Genomic DNA, 8,761 nt, shown 5'->3' with positions numbered 1-8,761 from the left:
GTGTTGAATCTAAACATCAAATAATTGCGTCGCAATATGGTCAATTCTAGATCAGTAAAACAGATTATCGCTCATACTGAGCACACGAAAATAGATCTTAAGGTGACGAGCCTTTTCTTACCCCGACTGTACATTGATATCTCCCTAGAAAGATGTAGAAGACTGTTTCTATTTATTCTGCGTGTATTATGTCACTCACCTACGAAGCTCGTAAGAGAGACGCAATATGCAATTCGATAGTAAGTTCGAGTACATTCAAAAAGTGCAGATATAGATTTAGGCGTCCTAATTTTTTAACCGCCGACGCAAAAAGAGGGGTGCTTTTTGTCTGTCTGTCTGTCTATGGCATCATAGCTCCCGAACGAATGAACCGCTCCAAAACTAAATAACTAACTATTAACCAAAATTAAAAATTACTAATCAGTATGACTACAGATCATTATTTATAATCGCAACTGAACACAGACGATAGAACAATTATTCGTCATAAACCGCTTGGAACTCTCAATTTGGACCATGTATGGAGAAACGTTGAAATCGTTGAATTTTGATGTGGGATTTTAGCTTTAACGACGGAATAAAGTTTTTCTTGACTGGTTTTATAACAAACCAGACTATGTATGTAAATGTGCTCATGAGGCATTAGCCAACTTTTTGAAATCCATCAATAAATGACTTAGAAATAGATTATTAAAGTTTACGTATTTTAATACGGAACGTCTGTATTATACGAGTCGCCTGTGACGTCATTCGACCTGTTCGGTATCACCGCACCACGAATCATTCAACCATTAGTTTCCGGGTCGCGCTCTTGTTTTGATTTTTTACAAAATTTCTTCTACAGTTGGAAAATATATAAATTCTTTCATTAGGTGAGCTATTAAGGGAATAGTTTTATTGAATATTTTACTAACTAAGCTTTTACATATATTGAAATCTATATCCAGACGCACAGAGGAATCGTTTAAGCGAATTTTCTTAAATTATATTAGAATTTCACTTACTTGACTAGCATATAATATGGTATAAATACTTTCAGGAAGTAAATTACCAAGAAAAAATAATTTTCTCTTAACCCCGTATATAAAAAAAAAGTTTTTAGTTATTTTATTGAAGGTATCATTGGGATATTAAGTCTTGACTGTAACTGAGAAAGAACTATTTGAACACAAAACAGTAACGTTTTGTGAAAATATTGCTGCTTTTGAAGGATAACTGCTTACAGAAGACATCGATATTTTTGATGGAGAGTGCTGCAGATATTCGTAAACGATTTGGGACCACTTATTTCCTGTACCTTTCGCACTGTACCTTTAGTACGATTTTTAGCATTCCTTGATTTTTCTGTGAATTCATGATGTTTACTTGAACTCCTTTGTTTCTCTTTTTATTTGAATGATTAATGTCGATAACAAGTCGATATTTTACTAATTTTTGAGTGTCATATTCAACTTGTAAATAAATTATATTATCACTAGCACTAAAATTAATTTACATAAAATATGTAGTTTTTTTAGTGAATCAGTTATTCCAAACTGCTCACGCCTCCGTGGATATATTTAATAGTTACTTACATCAAAATGATCTTCACACTCATATTTAGAACTGTTAGAGCCAATTAAATCATGCTTCATTAATTTGCACCACTTTTTCCTTATTGTTATATTATTTGGTAAACAAAAAAATATTTTATTGGGATTTTTAACTGTTGTGCTTTGACACATAGGATATACAATACAATAATTAATGTTGACATTTTTTTTAACTTCTACCATCGGGTAATAAACAAAATCAGAATCAAACGGCAGGAGCAACAACACAACATTCGTATTTCGTACGTACCCGGCGATCACCCGCTGGGTCGTAGTTCAGATGACGTCACACGACGGAACGCCGCTTGTAACAAAATTATTCTACGACCGCAACTTAAAAGTCCCATAACTTTCTTATTTCTTAAAATATTTTATCGATTCTATCACGTGTTTGTTTTATTTTATCTAACTTTTTATGATGTAAAAATAAAAAAAATAGTAAACTTCTTCATTGCGCAACTGTGGCTTTCTCTTTGGGCTTGTTGACGACCGTCTCTTTATCTAGCCCCTGTGCCCCAAGTAGTTTAAGAGTGTTGAATTATTCTCTATAGCCGTATTCTTGGACTTTTCAGGATGCTCTCTCTGATTATGTAGTACAGAGTCTTAGTCTAGATTTTAGCGATCGCAATGCTGCTATCGCTAAAGCTTCAAAACACGGTCGGTTTTGATTTTATAATTTGAAGATTATTTTTATAAATTGTTCTCGTGCAAACCCGGGATGGGTTATTGGTTAAAATGAAAATACTAATTATTGTAATAATTTATTTACTTTCGGATTAATAATTATGTTATATTATGTTTAAATAATTACCAATTTATTGTAATTTCCTCACTTCTTAATCTTTGTGAGCTCAAAAACAAAAAATACGTCAATTTTTATTCTTGATTGCTGCTATGTTCAGATTGCTGTATTGAAGTGCATCACTGGCGTAGATAGACGTGATCAGTTACGGTCTGAAATTAATAACTCAGGTTAAAATTGACGATGAAGTCAAAGATGTTTTTGAATGAATATACAGATAATCATTCCCATCTCATATGATAAGCTAAGAAATTGATTTATAAAACATTGTCTTTCCTATTATTTCCTTATATGAGTTAATTACATACTGGCAGGTATTATACAAATAAACTTACAATTAGAAAAATTTGATGATTAAAAAAGGGTAGTTATTAATCATCACAATCATCACTTTACAAAAGTTGTCTATTGACGACTACTTTACTGGTTCACCCAGAAATTTGTGTATGGTACACTGGTTTATACATACACTGGGTCATATTACACTGGTTTACCTGTACACTAGCACACCGGTACACTAGCTCACCCAGTAATCCTCCCCTCATTACCAATCTTCCCCTTCCAACTGCCCTTGAGTTACAACCAACTCACTTCCTATTACTACCACCACCACACCTCTATTCCCCAACCAGTTCGTAATTTTCTTCCTTCTCACAAAAGCCTCCCCCCTCTTTACCCGTATCTCCTCATTCAAACTTCCCCCATTCACCTACCTAACACTTAAACTACCCCAACACATACCTTCGAAAATTCTCATTCTTCAAATTCAAGATCATCAGGGAGAGGGATTTCCGCCTGAAAACAATTTTTTATATAATATGAGTGTGTAATAAATAATAACCGTTAAAAATACACATATAAAAAACAAACGAAAAAAACATTGTATTTTAAATTTTCTTTTCTATCGTACGAAATGAAAACGATAACCAGGCGGCCAGCACTATAACAAAATGATCATAAATTGTATTGATATCTATCTAAGAGACACTATAAGTCTATGGTGGTTTTATTTATAAATTAATTTACAAAGTGTAATATAATAATTGTGAACTTTACAACAAAAATCCGTATTTTATACAAAAAAAAAACACTATCATACTGAATAAATAATAATAAGCACTTACGATTATAAAGTCAAATAGGTTTAATTGGCTTAATAAGTTATTACTTTTGTACATACTAAAAAGTAAATGATTGCAGTACTGTATTTTTTTTTAAATAAAAATTACCGACTATAAAATGTAAAAGAAAATTAAGTCCAAATAAGCGTGTTAAATAAAATTGGCTATCTCAATTCTCAAGAATTCTTCAAGTTTAGACTGAGCTAGAAAGATGACTCAAATATCCAAATAACCTATAAATAAAAGATTCGGCCGAGTATGGCTAACGTGCTCTTTAGAATTGTTCCGTTCCCGTCCGTTCCGTTACTTTGTTATGGATCACTGGAATCACTAGCTTTCAAACAAAAAACATATCTAAATCGTATCACCCAGTAAAAAGTTATGAGATAACAAACTTAAAAAAAAGACGAATTCATAACCTCCTCTTTTTTGAAGTCGGTTGAAAATATATAATCCAGGTAGGATATATGATATCGAACTCAAATTTTATAATGGCTCCAATTTAGTAAAATGTTTGTAAAGGTAAAAAGAATTACATCATTTTAAAAAATCTGTACAAAGTATAAAATTTAAGCGTCTATGTAGTCCCTTGCCAGAATTATTATTTATTGATTTAATTTTAAATGTTATTTTTGAATTGACAAAAATATTTTTTTCGTTTGGATATCCCATCGCGTACACGGCTAGTAGTACTATAAATGCAGTATATATTTTTTCGGTATAGATAATAACATATTAATATATAGGAGATTAAAATAATCGTTACGTTTATATATCTTTTTTTACTTATCTTTTGGACTGTTTGATGCACTGTCGTCGCCTCCTACAGCAAATCCATAATGCGTAAATCATACTTTTGGAAAGTAAACCACAAAGACATATACAACAATTTTTGGAGAAGAAGGAAGTTTTGTTTTTAAAGTTGAAAATTAAATGACTTAATCTGATTTCATTACTTTTATAACTTATTAAGCATAATTATATATAAAAAAATTGAACGTACGTTCTAACGGTGTTAAAACCAGTACTAACTACCTGAACCCTTGGGGTTCAATGTAAGACAGACAGTGCATTGCGCGTGCGTGGCTTTAATCAATCAAGACAATATGCCATCAACAAAATACTATGTGCTACCGCAAAATAACACTAGATTTTATATTTACACAATACACACATACATACATTGTCTCACACATATATCATTATATCAATTCAGAGCTAAACCACTTATTCGATGAAATATCCAAAACACATGCTTGAACCGCAACGAAGGACATACGCTACATTTCAGTAGCAAACACTTGACGAACAAAACTACGGGCGTTAACTAATATTTGTTTAAGACAATGATCATTCATTAAAATGACAATATTATTAAGTAAGCGATACTGAAACACTAGACGCGTTATATTCCAATTCAGGTTTAACTTTATTTTGTCAGTTCGGGGGCATCACATGATCGCGTGCGCATATTACCGTGACACACGGTACGGATATACCTTCTTAAAAAAATCAATTTTGTAAATTTTCTACAAATACTACTTATAAAATTTGTTTCGTCAATAAAATCCTTATACAGGAATTTAATAAAATATAATCGACTGAAGCATGGTCAAAACATGCCAAGTTGGAGGTTTCTTTAAAGGACGCTGGCAAGAAATGTTGTTTTCATTTTAGTCGACCGATTAAGATTTTTTTAAAGTCAACAGCATACAAATGATTCTGATATTCAACAACGTCACACTAAAACTGCCTGGAACAGTGAGGTGAAATATGCTCTAAAATCATAAAAAAAAAATACATCCGTTAAAGAGATAAGCCGGTCTATATGCAGAAACGCTATGCAATCTTTTGCAAACGGAAATCAGGGGTTAAAATTATACTTTTATTTCAAGTATTAATGGTTGTAGTTGTAGAGCGACGTATAAATTTTTTTTAATATGCTTTAAAAAAATGTATTTTTATCAATATTAGTCGAATATATGAATATGCAAGAAGGGACTATTAAACTGTAAAATTCATTTTAACACTCAGGAGACAATCGAATAGTCAATAGAAACAATCGCAATAAAAATGTTTTAAAACAATTCTAAATAAGGATTGCAAGTTTTCTTTGTTCTTGATCAAATAATAACGTGATATAATTCAGTACATAGCTGACTACAACATATTGATTTTATTGGTTTTGCGTAGGTGCATCAGGTAGGCAGCTCAATGGAGGCTGATGGAGGGTGGTGGAAACAGGCCCATTTCTCCATACCCATACCAATGGAAATGTTATTGTTATGTTGTGAACATGAAATTCAATATCTCGATTTGTAGAACATACTCGAAGTTTCTATGCAATTGCATATAAGTTTGTCTCTCTCTCGCGAGCTTGTGGAGCTGCGCCGTGCGACACGCGCAGATTAAGGACAGCAAATCAACATCACTAGATGTGGAGGAATCTACCTCCACAAATATTATATTTATGTATTTTAAATCTGGGTGAGGTTACACGTAAAAAGTCAGAAGTAGAACTAAATATCAAACAAACAAACAAAAACAAAAAATCGCTTATCAAATAAAACAACAAATGATATGGTTTTATGAAATATTTATAAACTAAAAATATACATCTACAACCTATCTAAATTCCATTGTTAAAAAGATTTGGGAATCATTGATTTCCTGTTAATTATTAGCTTCGTTTGAATATAATAATGTTTGTCTTACGTCAATAATGTGCAAAATTTGGCTTTGACGCCACGTTCTAATTGGTCGTATTAGTCTGTGGACGCGTGCATACTTCAATATGTACCAATCGGGTTATTCCTACGCCTGAGAAAACCTCATCGGTTTTAGCTTATACTGTTATAGAAAAGAAATGACGACACAAAGTTCTGAAAGATAAAAAACATCTGAGGTACAAGAACGTTACCTGGCGTCACCCCAGACGTATTTAAAGGAAGGCGTTTCCTCATTAACATGTACCTGATAATGCGGTCAAGAACATTAGATAGAAAGGACGGAATAAAAATAAGAGACTAACAAAGGAAGGACAATCGATGCAGCTAGCCCTATCTAGGGCTCAGCTAAATATAGCCTTTGATAAAGTTACGCATGCCCAGCAATGCATCGCACATGAATCGATTTGACCTTTAAAATGTTTTACAATTTTACAGTTAGTAAATGTTTGAAAATGGCTAAAACTTTATGTTAATTGTGTTAGTCATTTTGAACGCCTACCATTAGTTAGGTGAGTCACATACCGTAGACAAGGCAAGTCTACTTAAGTCATATCTCCGCTTATGATATTCTACACTGAATATAAGATCAATATTACAATAACCAAACTTTATGGGAAATATGTGATTATCAACACATCCATACCCAACCCCCTATAAGTCTTAGTCTGAGGTATTATTATTATTAATTGATTACAGGCCATTATTGGACATGTCAGTGTTACCCAGTGACGCAGTTACGAGTAAATAGTGTTTAACTGGTAACGCCCATACCAAAGACTCCATAATTATGGTCGTTACCGTCGTCATATTAATTTAATAAAAAATATTCGTTCTTTCTTTGCCATTTATATTTTCATTATTATTTTATATAATGATTATTAGAAGATTGATTTAATATTTTTGTTAATGATGGAAGTGGAAGGTCTTCGATAGATACTAAAATATGTACCAAATGTTGTACAGTGAATAGTTAAAGTTGTAGCAAATTAAAAGCTTTTATAAAGCTGACAAAATGATGATATAATGTAGATTCTTTATTCAAATGTAATTCTCAATCTCATTTACCATTAAGAACACTGAAGGTCTGCTTGTGTAACAACGTTAAATGTTAGTGTAAATATATAATACACATAATTTGTTAGTGCTCTAGAAAATTATCCGCCCTGCCCTTCCTGAAAGACCTCTCCCTGATTTAAAATAAATCAATGTTGCTTGTTCATGGAAAACCACTACCCCCCCACATTATCAGGTGTCACCAGATAATCTAGTTAGTTGAACGTTGATTGGTTGTTTTCTTTATTCAGCACGTATCACGTTGCGTACCTCCCCAAATTGGTCAGAGTGAGACAAACTTATGTGCAATTGCTTAGAAAATTCGAGTGTATCCTACACTGCAATATTGATTTTAGTGCCCTATTACTCCCATTAAATCTCCCTGTTTTTATATGGGTATGGGAAAGGGTTCCGTTGCCACCACCGGTTTCCATTGGAAACTTGATGCACCTACGCAGAACTGATAAAATTCTATGCTTTGATTTATGTCAGCACTAACGAACAAAGGAACCTTACACATTCTATTAAAAATATTTTTAGTCAGTATTTCTTATTAAAATAAGGCATTATATAAATAAATCTACAATTATATAAAAAAAATGTACACATTGTTAAAGCTCAAGTTCAAGAAACTTTGAGAAGTAACTTGTCAAACATCTCTCTAAATGCTGCAATACTAAAAAAAATTATCAATAATTTGACAAAAAATTCTAATTTATACAGCTGTGAACAGTAAAATCAGAAATGTTGAGTTCAGACTAAATAATGGGGGTTGAGGATATAACTTGTACAATAAGAGGATTAAAGTAGCAACGAGCTGGTCAAGTATGTTGAATTTCCGACGGCTATTCTAGCAGGCAAATCCTAGAGACAAGCCTATGGATCGGCATATGCAATTTAGAGTGCCGTCGAACTAAGTAGTCAGATACTGAGTAGAAGGTAGTAGGTCTGACTTGATTCGGAAAGCTTAGAAGGGATATTGCGATTGGCTAGTCATTGAAACATAGACGTAATTATTGTATTAAAAGTAGTGTGATGGAATATGCTCCTAACTTTCTTCTCGAAGGAGCAGGAGGCCTTAGTGCAGCAGCGGGAAGTTTACAGGCTGTACATGTTAGTTAGGGAATGGATACAAAGAATTCATGGTGAGTTCCTAACACTAAAAAGTTATTCATGAAAAAATCATTTATATGATGGTAATCATCGCTCGTAGAGATTGTAAACCAAAATGTTATGTCTCTGGTTCCTTCAATTATACTGGCTCAGTCGCCCTTCAAATCGGAACACAACTATACTAAGTATTGCTATTTGGCGTAGAATACCTGATGAAAAGGTGCCACTGACCAAAATAGGCTTGAGTAAAACCCAATCAAATGAAATCGATTTTTTTCAAGTAAACTAACAATAAAGTGTTTTGAGTCGTCAATATTTAAACACCACCACCGTTTCGGAAAGCAGCCTACA

This window comes from Vanessa cardui, chromosome Z (assembly GCF_905220365.1).
Source record: "Vanessa cardui chromosome Z, ilVanCard2.1, whole genome shotgun sequence".
Lineage (NCBI taxonomy): Eukaryota > Metazoa > Arthropoda > Insecta > Lepidoptera > Nymphalidae > Vanessa > Vanessa cardui.
The sequence above is the reverse complement of the archived record's forward strand: the minus strand, read 5'-3'. Positions refer to the sequence as shown.